Source organism: Mus musculus, chromosome X, assembly GCF_000001635.26.
Source record: "Mus musculus strain C57BL/6J chromosome X, GRCm38.p6 C57BL/6J".
Lineage (NCBI taxonomy): Eukaryota > Metazoa > Chordata > Mammalia > Rodentia > Muridae > Mus > Mus musculus.
Window position 1 is genome coordinate 155,919,096 of NC_000086.7, and position 19,089 is coordinate 155,938,184.

Sequence of the window (19,089 nt, forward strand, 5' to 3'; positions counted from 1 at the left end):
AAGAGAAGTTTGTCTGCAACAATAGCAGCAGAAACATGGAATCTAATTTCTCTCTCAACATTTTCAAGACAGTGGAAATATGTAATGTGGAATGTTATGCCTTATCAGGAAGACTAAACTGAATATTACCATAAATTGGAAGGCAGACTATATGTGATAAGTGTTACATAGAGTCGCAAAGACAACTTAAGAAAAATAAAAGAGCTAAATCCATTATAAAATATGTTTCAGGAGAGGAGTTGAAGGTAGAAGGAATTTTTATTTTCATTACAAATCCAACATATTAGTGTTTTAATAAGTGCATGCATTACTTTTTAAAAATAAAAAAATAAAGCCCCACTCTTTGACCACTGAAAGGTGTTGTAGCTTTAAAACAACATGCACAGTGAACATATTTTTTATTATAAATGTTTCCATTAAAGAATCTTTAGCTTAAATAGCTGCCTGTTCTAGAAAAATATCTTAAGATTTATGGTGCAGAACTAGCTGTTCAAACCAGCATCAACAGTCTTTTTCCCAGCTAAATTAACCCCAGCTGCTCAGCAGTCTAGGAAATCATGAGTCAAAGAAAGGAACTTTCTTTTCATGCCATACAAAGTGGGCTTGAGTTTTAGTATAATTTTAAGAACTCAAAAATAGAAACACAAATGTAAAACATTCCAACATTTGAGTGTGAGCACATAAAAGGAAGTCATAAGTCAATTAATTTGTTTAAAAAATATGGTAGATAAGGGGATTCATAACCTTAAGATGAATTGTGTATATTCTGATAGATGGAACATATTACTCAGGAGTTAGGATGGCATTATAATGAACAACCACTATCAGATATTTCATTCTGTTTCAGAAGCAGATTTGGTAAATGACAGGTCATTATTACTGAATTTGACTAAATGATATAGAATATTATCCAACATTCCTTTTCTCACCTCTTCTGGCCACTACATTTCATGTGCACATATCCTGAAGAAAAACATCCTTACATATCCTTTAAAAAAATCAATCTTAAAAAAATAAGGTAGAAGGAGAGAAAGCCCCTCCTGAATAGTTGTCCTTTGACTTCCATATGTGCACTGTGGCACACATGCTCCCATACTATGACAAGAACACATACACAAGAATAAAAAAATAAAAGTAATAAGAATAATAAAGGAATAACTGCTTCAGGTTAACTGTGAAAGCATGTGAGAACTTACATTCCAACTAAAAGCAATTGAATATCCAAAGTTTCTTCTTGCATATTTTGTTCTATTCAAGTCTTTAATTGTTTGTATGAGGACTAATCAGATTACTAGTGTTCTCTAGTTATTTGGATGTCATAATAAGGCAAGTTAGGGTACTGAAAATAGCTCTTGATATTTCTACTAGGAAATATTGGAAATAATTGAATTAAAATCTACATCATAATCCTTCATGAAATACCTTTGAAACATAAAGTTAACGATGAATGCATATAATGATAATACAAAAAATATGTCAAATTATTTTCTGGATCTGCATAAGAATTTTGAAGTTATCTACTAACACAAAGAGCAAGTCAGTAACCTCAAAAATGATCCCAGAATAACAATGATATAAAAATCAATCATGACATTAAATGTGACTAAGAAAAGTCCAAAGCTATATGAAATACAAAATCAAAATGAGGTATAAAATATTAACTTGAGTTTATAAAAAGAGTACTTGGGTCAGCTAATGTCTAACAATACAGAATGAGAATCACAGGTTATATTTTGGTATGAGGGAGAATAAAACTTAAAAGCAAATCGACTATTAGTGTCAGAGATAAATTTAGTCATTCCAAATCAATTCACAAACATCTACACAAAAGCATTCAACTGATACATGAACAAATGTTTTTCACCATAGAGTAGAGAGTGTCTACTCACATTTAACTTTGTACTGTCATATATATTTTAGCTGCCTTCCTGATAGGTGACACCATACCCACAAATCTGCCTGAGAATGGATTTTTCTTTTAGCCTTATCCCTTTGTCTTATCCTAGGAAGTTTGGTCTTTATACTTCCAGAGAAACCCAAACTATGAAAATAAGATGATGTACTAGAATTGTGTGATTCAATAATGTACAAAGGAAAGAGAAACAAACTTTATCTTTGGGAGAATGATATATTTTCTTAAGTCTACATGAAAAAAAAATGCTATATAGCAACTATTCAGATATGTAGGTATTAAGTTAGCATTTTAAGATTTGTAAATATATTAAAAGTTGTAGAATAGAGTAACTTGTGGAAAAAATTATACTCTCCAATAATTTCAAGATCAGAGAGAAAGTTTAGTAATGGTAGCTTTGGTGGTTTGAATATGCTTGGCTCGTAAGGGAGTGGTGCTGTTAGGAGGTATGGCCTTGTTCGAAGAATTGTCACCATAGGGGCAGGATTTCAGAACATTCTCTTAGCTGCCTTGAAGAGAAAGTCTTTTATTTGCCTTTAGAACAAGATATAGAACTCTCAGCTCTATGTTTGCCATGTTTGCCATGCCTGCCTGGAAGCCTTCCATGTTCCTGCCTTTATGATAATGGACTGAACCTCTGAACCTATAAGTCAGCCCCAATTAACTATCCTTCATAATAGTTTTCTTTATCATAGTGTCTCTTCACAGCAATAGATACCCTAACTAAGATAGACGTTAGTACAAGGACTAGGTATTCCTATGATAGGCCTGACCATGCTTTTGATTGGTGGAATGTGGATTTTGGGACTTTGGAAAGCAGTAGAATGCTTTAAGTGGGGCTTGATGGGCTATCCTCATATGAATATGGAAGACATTTATGCTAAGGGTTATTTGAACTGTGGGGACTTGATTCAAGGGTTTTCTTTTTTCTTTTTTTTTTTTTTTTGAATTTTGGTATTTTTTTATTAGATAATTTATTTACTTAATTTCAAATGTTATCTTCTTTCCAGGTTTCCCCTCCAGGAAATTCCCTATCCCATCTTCCCTCTCCCTGCTTCTTTGAGGGTGCCCTCCCAGCCACACACTCATCCACTCCTGCCTCTCCACCTTGGCATTCCCCTGCACTGGGGCATCTAGCCTTCCAAGAGCCAAGGGTCTCTCCTCCCATTAATGTCCCACAAGGCTATCCTCTGCTACATATGTGGCTGGAGCCATGAGTCCCTCCATGTGTACTTGTTGGCTGGTGGTTTAGTCCCTGGGAGCTCTGGGGAGTCTGGTTGGTTGATATTGTTGTTTTTCATACAGGTTGCAAACCTCTTCAGCCCCTTCAGTCCTTTCTCTAACTTCTCCATTGAGGACCCTGAGCTCAGTCCAATGGTGGGCTTCGAGTATCTGCCCCTGCATTTGTCAGGCTCAAAGAAGAATGTTACTCTGTGGCCTAGAACCTGTTTTGTGGTATTTTGGTGAAGAATGTGGTTGCTTTTTACCCTTGTTTGAGAGTCTGCCTGAGGTGAACAGATTTAAGTTAATTGCATTGACAAAGGAAGTCTTTTAAAAGCCTAGTTTAGACTTTGTCCTGTGGTTCAGTCTTATGAGTGTTTTGATCAAGAGTAGAAAGCTTAGAAAGGAAAAGTACAAAATGTATATTTCAAGTAATAAAAAGGCACCAGAAAGTACAATGGAGATAAATCCTATGTTCAAAGAGATAGATGAAGGAAGTGGTGACTTTGGGGCAAGATCCCACCCAAGCTAAACTTATTGTTTATTTGGTTATTGTTTTCATTTGGACTTTCAATCTGGAATGAACTATAACCCAGAAATGGATGACACAGGCTTTTGATCTGGATCTTGAGGAATTATGGCTATGAAAAGCTTAGGCCCAAACATGGTGGTATGTATGTTTAAATCCCAGAAAGAGGCCACACCTTTCTATCTGAGGTCTCCCAATGGGACAGCCAAACTCTATGCCTATTGGATTGTGGTGAACTTTAGTGAAGCTTATAATCTCTTTGCATTCTCTTCAATCATGAGAGTCCCAAAAGAAGAGCCAATTTTGTTACGTGAATTATCTGGTCAGTAGCTATAATTTACCTTGAATAACTGAAATGTTTCAGTTTGGGAAGTCTGGATGCCAAATCAGTCCAGGGCCATGCCAAGGGCTATGTAGAGGCTATGTGGCTGATATTACAGAATGATGAGCCAGAGGACTTTGTCATAGTTACTGGGGAAGTTCATAGCGTCAGTGAATTTGTTGAAAAATCATTCGCACATATTGGAAAAACAATTGTGTGGGAAGGAAAAATTAAAAATAAAGTGGCAGATGTAAAGAGATCAGTAAAGTTCATGTGATTGTAAATCTGAAATACTACTAAACAACTGAAGTAGACTTTCTGCGGGGAAACTGCTCCAAGGCTCAGCAGATGGCTCATACTTGGCAGAATTTCTGCTAGAGAAAGGATACAAGGTCTATGGAATTGTACAGTGATCCAGTTCCATTAATATAGGTCAAATTGAATATTTATATAAAAATCCTCAGGGTCATATTGAAGGAAACATGAAGTTGTACTATGGTTACCTCACAGCACCTGCTTGCTGAAAATCATTGATGAAGTCAAGCCTACAGAGATATATAATCTTGGCACTCAGAGCCATGTAAAGCTCTCCTCTGACTAGATGAGAGCAATCCAGATGTTGATGGAGTTGTTATCTTGAAGCTTCTGGATACAATTAAAACTTGTGACCTTATGAATTCTGTGAAGTTCTACTAGGCCTCAACAAGTATATTTTATGGAAAAGTGCAGGAAATACCCTGGAAAAACACCTTCCTTCTACCTGCCTGGAAGACAGCCTTCTCCTCTTTGGCTTCGGATCAAGATATAGAACTCTCAGCACCTCCAGTGCCATGCCTGCCCTGGATGTTGATATGCATCCTGCCTTGATGATAATGGACTAAACTCCTGAACCTGTAAGGTATCCCCAATTAAATGTTATCCTTTATAAGAGTTGCCTTGGTCATGGTGTTACTTCAGAGCAATGAAAACTGTTTAAGACATCACTTAATGCTGCTTAGCTGGAGCTAAAAAAAATTAGTGGTGATTAAGATTAAGAGACAACCATCACTGGGGTGAAATTGGGGAAGTGTTTCTTGAGAGCACCATAGAACCTGTTTTGCAGAGGTGACCAAAGTTATACCTCATACTGCAGCTGGACTTGGTAACATATAGGAAAAACCCAAGAGGTACTGGATTTGAAGGCATGAAGGGGTCATGGAAAGAAGCTGAGAAGCTTAGAACTGTGAGATGCAGGAAGAGCCACTGGTGAAGATGCAGCCTCAGTTGCAATTGGTTGTCCAGGCTTGAAGGGTTCATGCAAAGAAGTTGAAGCTTGCCACCATGGAGAGAACTAATGAGAGACTTTTGGTAAAGCCTAGGTGCAGTGCAAGACTCCAGCAAATTAGAGATGCCAGTACCACGAGCTGACCATCAAGAACAGCAGCAGCTGTGGAGTGGAGTCCGCAAAAGCCTAGAGTGCTACATCGGGCAGAGTTGGAGATGTGACACAAGCCCTTTGGAGGAGCCCAGAAGATCATGTGTGGATCCCAGACACTGGAACCAGAAGCTATAAAGTTTAAGTTCCTTTGGATATCCCAATATGTTAGAGATATCAGAGCTGTGGGATACCTGCCAAAGAAAGCTGATAACGTGGAGTGGATCCAGCCCATGAGAATAAAGTTTGTTGCTGCTGAATGCCAGATCTGACAATAACAGTCAACTTGGTTGAAAGGAATTGAAGATCTGAAGAGTGCTTTGGCATCAAACATGGAGACATGGAATTTGGAGTTTGTCTAACTGGTCTTCTGACTTGCTTTGGTCGTGTATTTTTTTCACCATGACATTTTGAAATGGTAATGTATATCCCTCATGCTGTTGAGGTTATGTGATCTGGATTTTGATTTCTTAAAGGATTACAGTTTAGAGATTGAATGAATCTCAGAAGAGACTTTGAACTTAAGACTTTTAACAGGAGACTGCTGTAGACTATGAGACTTTTAAAGTTAGACTAAATGTATTTTGCATTATGCTATGCCTACATATGACTCCCATAGACTCATGTGTTTGAACAAGTCTAGGGGACAGGAAGTGGAATGTGGTGGTTTGAATATACTTGCCACATAAGGAGTGGTATTGTTAGGATGTGTGGCATGGTTGGAGGAAGTGTGTAACTGTGGGGGTAGACTTTGAGACCCTTCTTGTAGCTGCCTCAAAGAGACAGTCTTCTACTATTTGCCTTCAGAACAGGCAATAGAACTCTCAGCTCCTCCAATATCATGCCTTCCTAGAAGCTGCCATGTTCATATCATCATGATAATGAACAGAACCTCTGAACCTGTAAGTCAGACCCAATTATATGCTGTCCTTTATAAGACAAAGTCTCTTCTGAGATTTATACAATCTATAAACTATAATCTCTTAAGAAATCAAAAGAGAGGCCCACTGGACTTGCAAACTTTATATGCCCCAGTACAGGGGAACGCCAGGGCCAAAAAGTGGGAGTGGGTGGGTAGGGGAGTGGGGGGGAGGGTATGGGGGACTTTTGGGATAGCATTGGAAAAGTAAATGAGAAAAATACCTAATAACAAAAAAAGAAATCAAAATCATAAAACAGGTCACATATCCCTAATATCATGCAGGATATACATTATCATTCCCAAACATCATGGTGAAGAAATACTGGATTAAAGAAAGACAGAAAATCATCTGAACAAACTCCAAGCTCCATGTCATAGAGTCTCTTTAAAACAATGAATACCCTAGCTATGATGTTAGCAGCAATAAAAAATGAAAATACAAATTCCAAATTAAAGTGTCAACCAAAATAAAATTTCTTTCTTTCTTAATATGCTGAGCAATATAAAATAAGAAATATTATAAAGCAACCATTTCAGCCTTTGCCAGTGAAATAAAAACAAATAACTAAAACAAAGGGAAATTTTTGTAGAGAAGGAAAAGGTGAATTAAGTTTTTAACATACTGAGCTCTATGAGCCAGTTGAATATCCATTTTGCAGATGTCTAGTGAGGAAATTAATTCACTCATTTATACACCAGCTATTTTTTGAAAGCCATTTTGTGTCAGACATTGAATACAAAATTGCCTTTATCTTCAAAAATATTATTATGTAATGTGGGAAGGAAACAATGGACAAGCATAAACAATGCTATGCTGAAAATGCCACTGTTATACAGGTCTCCAGCTTGTGAGAGCATCTTGCAGAATGATGTGGGGGTGACAATGGAAATTTATCTGGCTTTAGGAATGGCCTTGACATCTGTTAATCATTAGTCTAATGTGTAGTGGCTGCAGAAGCATTAGCAAAGGAATCTATTTGAAACACCCAAATTAGACAATCTGCTGAGAACAAGAGGAGTTTTTACAATTGATCTGTTTCTCTCAATATTATCAGATCTCCAGTCACTGGGATGTGATATAACACAGAGCAGAGATGACTGTCACTGCTAAAAAAATTAATAATTTCAAATTACTAAATTTGGAATCTTCAAATTTTATACTCTGGAAAGGAGGCATAGATAGATAGATAGATAGATAGATAGATAGATAGATAGATAGATAGATAAAGTTTACTTGAAAGGTAATGTCTATAACATGAAAATTATGTATCCTATAATGATTTGGTAGAATTTATCTTCATATAATCTGGATCTGATGACTATGGATAGATCTTTCATTCTCTCTTTAATTGTTTTCAATGGATTTGGCTGTAATGAGTTTGACTGTATTATTTACATACATCTTTGATTTGAAATTTTATTTATACTTTAGTCAAATGTGTTAATAAAGTATAAGCTTTGTGTATTTTTGTCATGAATTACCTAGTAGTTGCTTTGGTTAATATGATAGGGTAGTACAAGAAGAGGATTGACTGTTTTTTTTTAAAGAAACCTTTATTTCTTTTATAGATATACCTTTAGATTGTATTTTTTTCTTTTTGCATTGACTTTTGCCAGTATTTCGGTCATAGTTAATGTGGGTTGTTTCAAATGGCAGTTCCTGAAACTCTGTCTTTTCAAAAGCAAGAACTAATTCTAGATGTAATCTCTGCATATTTGAATTTCAACTCAAATTAATAGAATTTTTGGCATCTGTTGAGAAAAATTATAGGATTCTTTACATTTGAATGTGTAATAAACTATGAAGACAAAACAATAAATGACTGGGTTAATTGATGTTTTTATTCAGTCAAATGTTTGGTGACATTTGGCAACTTTCAAGGAAATATAGCAGTGAACAAAACAAGCAGACTCCTTATTCTCATCAAGCATAATTTTTACTGAGATAATGGACAAAATGAAAAATAACATTAATCCATAACATGCTCCTAATGCTAAAATATATGTAATAATTTGAATATATACTACAGAAAAAGGGGGTATCCTCTCTGGGTGCTCATCAGTTACTTTATGGGAAATATAATATAATGAATTGGTTTTGATTTTTACCAGATATCTATGTCAAGATAAAATTTATTCTCTGGATGTAAGTTTGCCTAAGAAAAATTTCCCTCTTTTTTGTTTTCTTTAGATCTACTTGTGTTGTACATTATAAGGAATACTCTGGTATATGAATTGATGAACTAAGTGGAAAATGGAAGGTAACTACATGAGCTTTTTGGTGACCTAACTAATGAGTTGTGAAAATGGGAGATTTTGAACTGGTGGATTTCTTGGGCTAGCTTTTATCACTTCCAGTGCTCAATCTTTCTACTTCAAAGGTGTTAACCAATTGAAAGATAATTGGGAAGCTGCTGCTTAAGGGATTACAGGCATTGTAGATATAAATACGATGTTTTTGAGACATCTTTTTGTATTCTTTACTAACCATAAGCAAATTACATGGAAGCAGTTACGTGGTATGGGATAATGCCAGGCTATAAGCTGAATTTATAAATACAAACTTGGATATTTAACACTGACATAAGAAAGAATTTCTAAACATGCACTGACTACTGACTCTATTCATGATAACTTTAAAATTATTTTGGTATATGTTATTCAGTATATATGCAATTAGTTATATGAGATAATAAAACTATAAGATTCAAGTTATAGAATACAATAAAACATATACATATGCTGTAGGGTAAGTGGCAATTTTATAAGCTATTTTATGGATAGCATATCACAGAAAAATTTTAAAATCAGAAATATTTTTTTTCATTTCTAGTGGCTAGTATACTACTAATATAACTAATAGTATTACTATATATTTAAAAAGTAAAAACAGAATGTTAACAGATGGTCTCAGTGTATTTAACAAATATTAAAGTTTCAGATACATTCTAAAATAGATAGTTTTAATGGTGAATGGCAGAGTTCTGATATATACTGCTCTGAATATACCCACCTTACTATGTGGTTCTTCTCATGGGTGACATGCACTGATGTAAGTTTTGTTATTTTATTTTATTTTATTTTATTTTATTTTATTTTATGAGTCATTTAAGCTTTTATCATTTTCTGCTATATCTGCCATAATGAGGCATTGACATAGGAGATAATATAATATACTAGCACCATATGTATAACTTGTCATACATATCTACAGCTTATATAATTTATACATGTGAAAAGCTGAAAGTAACTGAATATCAGGAGAAATGATGCAAAATTTAAACTACCTAACCATCAATGCTGAAAGTCAATGTGAACATTCATTAATATAACCTCAACAGAAGCTTCAAACCATACATTGTAATAAATGCAACATATGCTAAAATAAATTTCAGTGGGAATAAGGAATTAATATGAAAGGAGGCAAAATATGAGGCAATGATATATTGTATATTCATGGTATTCTAGGACAAAATGTATTATTTATTATTGACTAAATTTAGATTTTAGTTATAAATCAATTGAAATATGTGAATGTACCCTTTGCCATTCAATTTAATATAGCTAATACTTAATATTTCATTAAATTATCTATTAATATGTTAATAAATTGATATGAATGCCCAGGTGACCTTTATTCCTTTTGCAATACATATCGATATAATTTGGGACTGTTACTTATAGTCATAAAATACATACACTGGGAATCCATCCCATATAAAGACACCAAACCCAGACACTATTATGGATGCCAGGAAGTACTTGCTGACAGGAGCCTGAGGTCTCCTGAGAGACTCTGCCAGAGCCTGACAAATACAGGGGCAGATGCTTGCTGCCAACCATTGGACTGAGCACTGGGTCCCCAATGGAGGAGTTAGAGAAAGGACTGAAGGCGCTGAAAGGGTTTGCAACCCATAGATAGAACAACAATATGAATTAAAGAGTACCCCCATAGCTCCCACAGACTAAACCACCAACCAAAGAATACACCTGGTGGGACTCATGGCTCCAGCTGCATATGTAGCAGAGGATGTCCTGGTCGGTCATCAATGGAAGGAGAGGGCCTGTGGTCCTGTGAAAGCTTGATGCCCCAGTGTAGGGTAATGCTAGGAAAGAGCCAGGAGTGGGGGGCTGGGTGTGGGAGCACCCTCATAGAAGCAGGCAGTGAGAGGATGGGATAGGGTGTTCCTGGAGGGGAAACCAGGAAAGGGATAAGTAACATTTGAAATATAAATAAAGAAAATATCCAATTAAAAGACAGTAGAAAAATAAAATTGCTGATAAACTCAATATTAGTAAAAGATTGGGAAATATCCTGGTTTTAAATGGTAGTGATGTTTGTTCTTCACAAAATAGTTAGCTGGGGTAATAAGGAAATCTTTTATGATAAATGATAACTTTTTTCATTTTTAATATTTTTATTAGGTATTTTCCTCATTTACATTTCCAATGCTATCTCAAAAGTCCCCCATACCCTCTCCCCAACTCCCCTACCCACCCAATCCAACTTTTTGGCCCTAGTGTTCCCCTGTACTAGGGCATATAAAGTTTGCATGACCAATGGGCCTCTCTTTCCAGTGATGACCGACTAGGCCATTTTTGATACATATGCAGCTAGAGACAAGAGCTCCAGAGTACTGGTTAGTTCATATTGTTGTTCCACCTATAGGGTTGTAGATCCCTTTAGCTCCTTGAGTACTTTCTCTAGCTCCTCCATTGCGGGCCCTGTGATCCATCCAATAGCTGACTGTGAGCTTCCACTTATGTGTTTGCTAGGCCCCTGCATAGTCTCACAAGACACAGCTATATCAGGGTCCTTTCAGCAAAATCTTGCTAGTGTATGCAATGGTGTCAGCGTTTGGAGGCTGATTATGGGATGGATTCCTGGATATGGCAGTCTCTAGATGGTCCATCCTGTTGTCTCAGCTCCAAACTTTGTCTCTGTAACTCATTCCATGGGTGTTTTGTTCCCAATTCTAAAAGGGGCAAAGTGTCCACACTTTGGTCTTTGTTTTTCTTGAGTTTCATGTGTTTCACAAATTGTATCATATATCCTAGGTATTCTAAGTTTCTGGGCTAATATCCACTTATCAGTGAGTACATATCATTTGAGTTCTTTTGTGATTGGGTTACCTCACTCATGATGATGCCCTCCAGGTCCAACCATTTGCCTAGGAATTTCATAAATTCATTCTTTTTAATAGCTGAGTAGTAATCCATTGTGTAAATATATCACATTTTTTGTATCCATTCCTCTGTTGAGGGGCATCTGGGTTCTTTCCAGCTTCTGGCTATTATAAATAAGGCTGCTATGAACATAGTGGAGCATGTGTCTTTCTTACCAGTTGGAACATCTTCTGGATATATGCCCAGGAGAGGTATTGCTGGATCCTCTGGTAGTACTATGTCCAATAGTTCTGAGGATCCTCTGGTAGTACTATGTCCAATAGTTCTGAGGAACCGCCTGACTGATTTCCAGAGTGGTTGTACCAGCTTGCAATACCACCAACAATGGAGGAGTGTTCCTCTTTCTCCACATCCTCGCCAGCATCTGCTGTCACCTGAATTTTTGATCTTAGCCATTCTGACTGGTGTGAGGTGGAATCTCAGGGTTGTTTTGATTTGCATTTCCCTGATGATTAAGGATGCTGAACATTTTTCAGGTGTTTCTCAGCCATTTGGTGTTCCTCAGGCGAGAATTCTTTGTTTAGTCTGAGCCCCATTTTTTAGTGGGGTTATTTGATTTTCTGGAGTCCACCTTCTTGAGTTCTTTATATGTATTGGATATTAGTCTCCTATCTGATTTAGGATAGGTAAAGACCCTTTCCCAATCTGTCGGTGGCCTTTTTGTCTTATTGATAGTGTCTTTTGCCTTATAGAAGCTTTGCAGTTTTATGAGGTCCCATTTGTCAATTCTCAATCTTACAGCACAAGCCATTGCTGTTCAATTCAGGAATTTTTACTCTGTGCCCATATATTCGAGGTTTTCCCCCACTTTCTCCTCTATAAGTTTCAGTGTCTCTGGTTTTATGTGGAGTTCCATGATCCACTTAGCTTTGACCTTAGTACAAGGAGATAGGAATGGATCAATTTGCATTTTTCTACATGACAATCACCAGTTGTGCCAGCACCATTTGTTGAAAATGCTGTCTTTTTTCCACTGGATGGCTTTAGCTCACTTGTCAAAGATCAAGTGACCTAAGGTGTGTGGGTTCATTTCTAGGTCATCAATTCTATTCCATTGGTCTACTTGTCTGTTGCTATACCAGTACCATACAGTTTTTATCACAATTGCTCTGTAGTACAGCTTTAGGTCAGGCATGGTGATTCCACCAGAGGTTCTTTTATCCTTGAGAAGTGTTTTTGCTATCCTAGGTATTTTGTTATTCCAGATGAATTTGCAGATTGCTCTTTCTAATTCATTGAAGAATTGAGTTGGAATTTTGATGGGGATTGCATTGAATCTGTAGATTGCTTTTGGCAAGATAGCCATTTTTACAATATTGATCCTGCCAATTCATGAGCATGGGAGATCTTTCCATCTTCTGAGATCTTCTTTAATTTCTTTCTTCAGTGACTTGAAGTTCTTATCATACAGATCTTTCACTTCCTTAGTTAGAATCATGCCAAGGTATTTTATAATACTTGTGACTATTGAGAAGGGTGTTGTTTCCCTAATTTCTTTCTCAGAGTGTTTATTCTTTGTGTAGAGAAAGGCCCTTGACTTGTTTGAGTTAATTCTGTATCCAGCTACTTCACTGAAGCTGTTTATCAGGTTTAGGAGTTCTCTGGTGGAATTTTTAGGGTCACTTATATATATATATATATATATATATATATATATATATATATATATATACTATCATATCATCTGAAAAAAGTGATATTTTGACTTCTTCCTTTCCAATTTGTATCTACTTGATCTCCTTTTGTTGTCGAATTGCTCTGGCTAGGACTTCAAGTACAATGTTGAATAGGTAGGGAGACAGTGGGCAGCCTTATCTAGTCCCTGATTTTAGTGGGATTGCTTCCAGTTTCTCTCCATTTACTTTAGTGTTGGTTACTGGTTTGCTGCATATTGCTTTTATCATGTTTAGGTATGGGCCTTGAATTCCTGATCTTTCTAAGACTTTTATCATGAATGGGTGTTGGATTTTGTCAAATGCTTTCTCAGCATCTAACGAGATGATCATGTGGTTTTTGTATTTGAGTTTGTTTATATAATGGATTATGTTGATGGATTTCCGTATATTTCCGTATATAAATCATCCCTGCATCCCTGGAATAAAACCTACTTGGTCAGGATGGATGATTGTTTTAATGTGTTCTTGGATTCGGTTAGTGAGAATTTTATTGACTATTTTTGCATGGATATTCATAAGGGAAAGTGGTCTGAAGTTCTCTATCTTTGTTGGGTCTTTCTGTGGTTTAGGTATCAGAGTAATTGTGGCTTCATAGATGAGTTGGGTAGAGTACCTTCTACTTGTATTTTTTGGAATAGTTTGTGCAAAACTGGAATTAGATCTTCTTTGAAGGTCTGATTGAACTCTTCACTAAATCCATCCGGTTCTGGGCTTTTTTTGGTTGGGAGACTATTAATGACCCTTCTATTTCTTTAGGGGATATGGTACTGTTTAGATTGTTAACTTGATCCTGATTTAACTTTGGTACCTGGTATATGTATAGGAATTTGTCCATTTCGACCAGGTTTTCCAGTTTTGTTGAGTATAGCCTTTTGTAGAAGGATCTGATGGTGTTTTGGTTCCTTCAGTATCTGTTGTTATGTCTCCCTTTTCATTTCTGATTTTGTTAATTAGGATGCTGTCCCTCTGCCCTCTAGTGAGTCTGGCTAAGGGTTTATCTATCTTGTTGATTTTCTCAAAGAACCAGCTCCTCGATTGGTTGATTCTTTGAATAGTTCTTCTTGTTTCCACTTGGTTGATTTTGCCCCTGAGTTTGATTATTTCCTGCCATTTACTCTTCTTCAGTGAATTTGCTTCCTTTTTTTCTAGAGCTTTTAGGAGTGTTGTCAAGTTGCTAGTGTGTGCTCTCTCTAGTTTCATTTTGAAGGCACTCAGAGCTATGAGTTTCCCTCTTAGAAATGCTTTCATTGTGTCCCATAACTTTGTGTATGTTGTGGCTTCATTTTCTTTAAACTCTAAAAAGTCTTTATATTCTTTCTTTATTCCTTCCTTGACCAAGGTATCATTTATGAGCGTGTTGGTCAGTTTCCACGTGAATGTTGGCTTTCCATTATTTATGTTGTTATTGAAGATCAGCCTTAGTCCATGGTGGTCTGATAGGATGCATGGAACAATTTCAATATTTTTGTATCTTTTGAGGCCTGTTTTGTGACAAATTATATGGTCAATTTTGAAGAAGGTACCATGAGGTTCTGAGAAGCAGGTATATCCTTTTGTTTTAGGATAAAATGTTCTGTAGATATCTGTTAAGTCCATTTGTTTCATAACTTCTGTTAGTTTCACTGTGTCCCTGTTTCGTTTCTGTTTCCACGATCTGTCCATTGATGAAAGTGGTATGTTGAAGTCTCCCACTATTATTGTGTGAGGTGCAATGTGTGCTTTGAACTTTCCTAAAGTTTCTTTATTGAATGTGGCTGCCCTTGTATTTGGAGCATAGATATTCAGAATTGAGAGTTCCTCTTGGAGGATTTTACCTTTGATGAATATAAAGTGTCCCTCCTTGCCTTTTTTGATAACTTTGGGTTGGAAGTCGATTTTATTCGATATTAGAATGGCTACTCCAGCTTGTTTCTTCAGACCATTTGCTTGGAAAATTGTTTTCTACCCTTTCACTCTGAGGTAGTGTCTGTCTTTTTCCCTGAGATGGGCTTCCTGTAAGCAGCAAAATGTTGGGTCCTGTTTATGTAGCCAGTCTGTTAGTCTATGTCTTTTTATTGGGGAATTGAGACCATTGATATTAAGAGATATTAAAGAGAAGTAATTGTTGCTTCCTATTATTTTTGTTGTTAGAGTTGGCATTCTGTTCTTGTGGCTGTCTTCTTTTTGGTTTGTTGAAGGACTACTTTCTTGCTTTTTTTCCGTGCGTGGTTTCCTTCTTTGTATTGTTTTTTTTTCTTTCTTTTATTATCCTTTGAAGGGATGAATTTGTGGAATGATAATGTATGAATTTTGTTTTGTCGTGGAGTACTTTGGTTTCTCCATCTATGGTAATTGAGAGTTTGGCTGGGTATAGTAGCCTGGGCTGGCATTTGTGTTCTCTTAGTGTCTGTATAACATCTGTCCAGGATCTTCTGGCTTTCATAGTCTCTAGTGAAAAGTTTGGTGTAATTCTGATAGGCCTGCCTTTATATGTTACTTTACACTTTTCCCTTACTGCTTTTAATATTCTATCTTAATTTAGTGCATTTGTTGTTCTGATTATTATGTGTCGGGAGGAATTTCTTTTCTGGTCCAGTCTATTTGGAGTTCTGTAGGCTTCTTGTATGTTCATGGGCATGTCATTCTTTAGGTTTGGGAAGTTTTCTTCTATAATTTTGTTGAAGATATTTGCTGCCCCTTTAAATTGATAATCTTTATTCTCATCTACTCCTATTATCTGTAGGTTTGGTCTTCTCATTTTGTCCTGGATTTCCTGGATGTTTTGAGTTATGATCTTTTTGCATTTTGTATTTTCTTTGATTTTTGTGCTGATGTTCTCTATGGAATCTTCTGCACCTGAGATTCTCTCTTCCATCTCTTGTATTCTGTTGCTGATGCTCACATCTATGGTTCCAGAATTCTTTCCTAGAGTTTCTATCTCCAGTGTTGCCTCACTTTGGGTTTTCTTTATTGTGTCTACTTCCCTTTTTAGGTCTTGGATGGTTTTATTCAATTCTATCACCTGTTTGGTAGTGTTTTCCTGCAATTCTTTAAGGGATTTTTGTGCTTCCTCTTTAAAGTCTTCTACCTCTTTAGCAGTGTTCTCCTGTATTTCTTTAAGTGAGTTATTAAAGTCCTTCTTGATGTCCTCTACCATCATCATGAGATATGCTTTTAAATCCGGGTCTATTTTTTCGGGTGTGTTGGGGTGCCCAGGACTGGGTGGGGTGGGGGTGCTGCGTTCTGATGATGGTGAGTGGTCTTGGTTTCTGTTAGTAAGATTCTTACGTTAGCCTTTCACCATCTGGTAATCTCTGGAGTTAGTTGTTATAGTTGTCTCTGGTTAGAGCTTGTTCCTTAGGTGGTTATGTTAGCCTCTTTCAGCAGACTTGGGAGACTAGATCTCTCTTGAGTTTCAGTGGTCAGAGTTCTCACTGCAGGCAAGGTGCCCAGATATCTGGTGTTCGAACCTGCCTCCTCACAGAAGTTGTTTTCCATTCACCAGAGTTCCTAACATCCCATGGATAGTCCTGTGAGGACCTTGGGGGTGTCCGCAGATTCTGCGACCAAGGTGCCCTGATGCTTGTGCCAACGGGAAGGGATAAATGATACCTTAACATTGGTTCATGATTGAAGTGACAAGGTTTTTACTTTTTAAGTATGTCTTATGAGTGATAAAGTCTTAGAGTTGACTAAGTGTGGTGGACATTAATACCTATTGATGGCATTATTTTTTAACTTTTAGCACTTGTCAGTGCATTATAAATCACCTTCAAAACTAAATTATATAAAAAGATTTCTAAGATTCTTTGAATTTATACTTCCACTCAGAGATGATATACAAATATTCAAATTGCAAAGTTATAGACAATATTGATCTATAAAAATATATTTGCCATCTAAGTGAAAATACCCCAAATCATATGAACCTTAGTTTTAAAATTAGTGAAAATAGATTATATATAAGGTGAGAATTTTTTTAAGTTATAGAAATAAAATATAATGCCCTTAAGATATTTTCTCTTGGGTAATTTGTATTCATAAAATATGCACTTTACCAGATAGCTCCAGATAAGCAAGACTATTTCATTTCATATATCCATACAGATACTTCTTTTTTTTTGATCAAAAATAGTACTTAAACATCCATGTGTTTCTCTGGAGAACAACCATTCAATTTAGAAACTAATAGAAAAGCAAATATCAAAACTTTGTAAAGTACTGTATTCTCCTAATAAAATTAAATTCTATATTTTCTTTTACTTCAGATTTAGGAGATATCTGAAATACTTTTGATTAAATAAAATTGTGCTTTTTTTTCCTCTGTGAAACTAAGACTAAAAGACCTATGTCTTTAAATTTTATATTTGAATCTGAAGCCAATGAAAGAATTTACTCATATCCATTTTACTGTTTTAATATAATAATATACAGTCTACTGTATTAATGAAATTCATCAGTGGCGATGATTTCTGTATGTGAAACATCATATGCCAAAGATAATTTGGTTCAAGTAACTCTAACAAATGCTGATAATAATAATATGTACATTAATAAGATATTATGATTTTTTTGAAAGACTGTTATTGAAGGAGTCAATTATCTACAGGTAGTTCACAATAGTATGAATCACTTGCTCATATTATAGTAGTATATGTAAAGAAAGATTTTAACAATAGAAATTATAAGAAAAAGAGACTTTATATATATTTGACTTAAAATATTTTCATACAACATATTTTGTCCATACTTTTTTCTTTCTCCAAACTTCTCCCAAATCCTCCTCAACTCCCTGCCTACCAAAGCTCATGAGAGATTCTCAAAAGATGATATATTGTGATTTTCTTTTTTAAGGCATTTTTATTAGATACTTTCTTCATTTATATTTCAAATGCCATCCCAAAGCCTCCTCTACCCCCCACCCCCCGCACTCCTCCCCAACCCACCCACTCCTGCGTCCTGGCCGTGCCATTTTCCTGTACTGGGGCTTATGATCTTCACAATACTAAGGGCCTCTCCTCCAATTGATGACCGACTAGGCCATCGTCTGCTACATATGCAACTAGAGATATAGCTCTGGAGGGTACTGGTTAGTTCATATTGTTGTTCCTCCTATACAGTTGCAGACCCCTTTAGCTCCTTGGGTACTTTCTCTAGCTCCTCCATTGGGACCCTGTGTTCCATCCAATAGATGACTGTGAGCATCACTTCTATATTTGCCAGGCATTGGCATTGCCTCACAAGAGAGAACTATGTCAGGGTCCTGTCAGCAAAATCTTGCTGGCATATGCAATAGTGTCTGGGTTTAGTGGTTGTATAGGGGACAGATCCCCAGGTGGGGCAGTCTCTGGATGGTCTTTCCTTCCATCTCAGCATGGAACTTTGTCTGTAACTCCTTGCATGGGTATTTTGTTCCCCATTTTAAAAAGGAGTGAAGTATCCTTCTTGAGTTTCATGTGTTTTGCAAATTGTATCTTGGATATTCTAAATTTCTGGGCTAATATCTATTTATCAATGAGTGCATATCATGTGTCTTCTTTTGTGATTGGGTTACCTCACTCAGAATGATATCTTCCAGATGCATCCATTTGCCTAAGAATTTCATGAATTCATTGTTTTTAATAGCTGACTAGTACTCCATTGTGTAAATGTACCACATTTTCTGTATCCATTCCTCTGTTGAGGGACAAATGAGCAGTCATTAATAGTCTCTGTACTGGCTAGTTTTGTGTCAACTTGACACAGCTGGAGTTATCACAGAGAAAGGAGCTTCAGTTGAGGAAATGCCTCCATGAGAGATCCAACTGTAAGGCATTTTCTCAGTTAGTGATAAAGGGGAAAAGGCCCCTTGTGAGTGGGACCATCTCTGGGCTTGTAGTCTTGGTTCTTTAAAAGAGCAGTCTGAGCAAGCAGGGGAAGCAAGCTAG

General features: G+C 36.3%; 1 long non-coding RNA gene and 1 pseudogene across 2 annotated transcripts in view; both read left to right on the plus strand.

Moving 5' to 3' along the window:
- Positions 1–19,089, plus strand: part of Gm15155 — a 437,537-nt gene that overhangs the window by 294,560 nt on the left and 123,888 nt on the right. For both annotated transcript variants that reach the window (XR_387096.4, XR_878287.1), the window contains one exon: positions 8,512–8,581. This is a non-coding gene — a long non-coding RNA (predicted gene 15155). The remainder of the gene's footprint in view (positions 1–8,511; positions 8,582–19,089) is intronic.
- On the plus strand, positions 3,760–4,333 carry Gm15160 (predicted gene 15160; annotated as a pseudogene).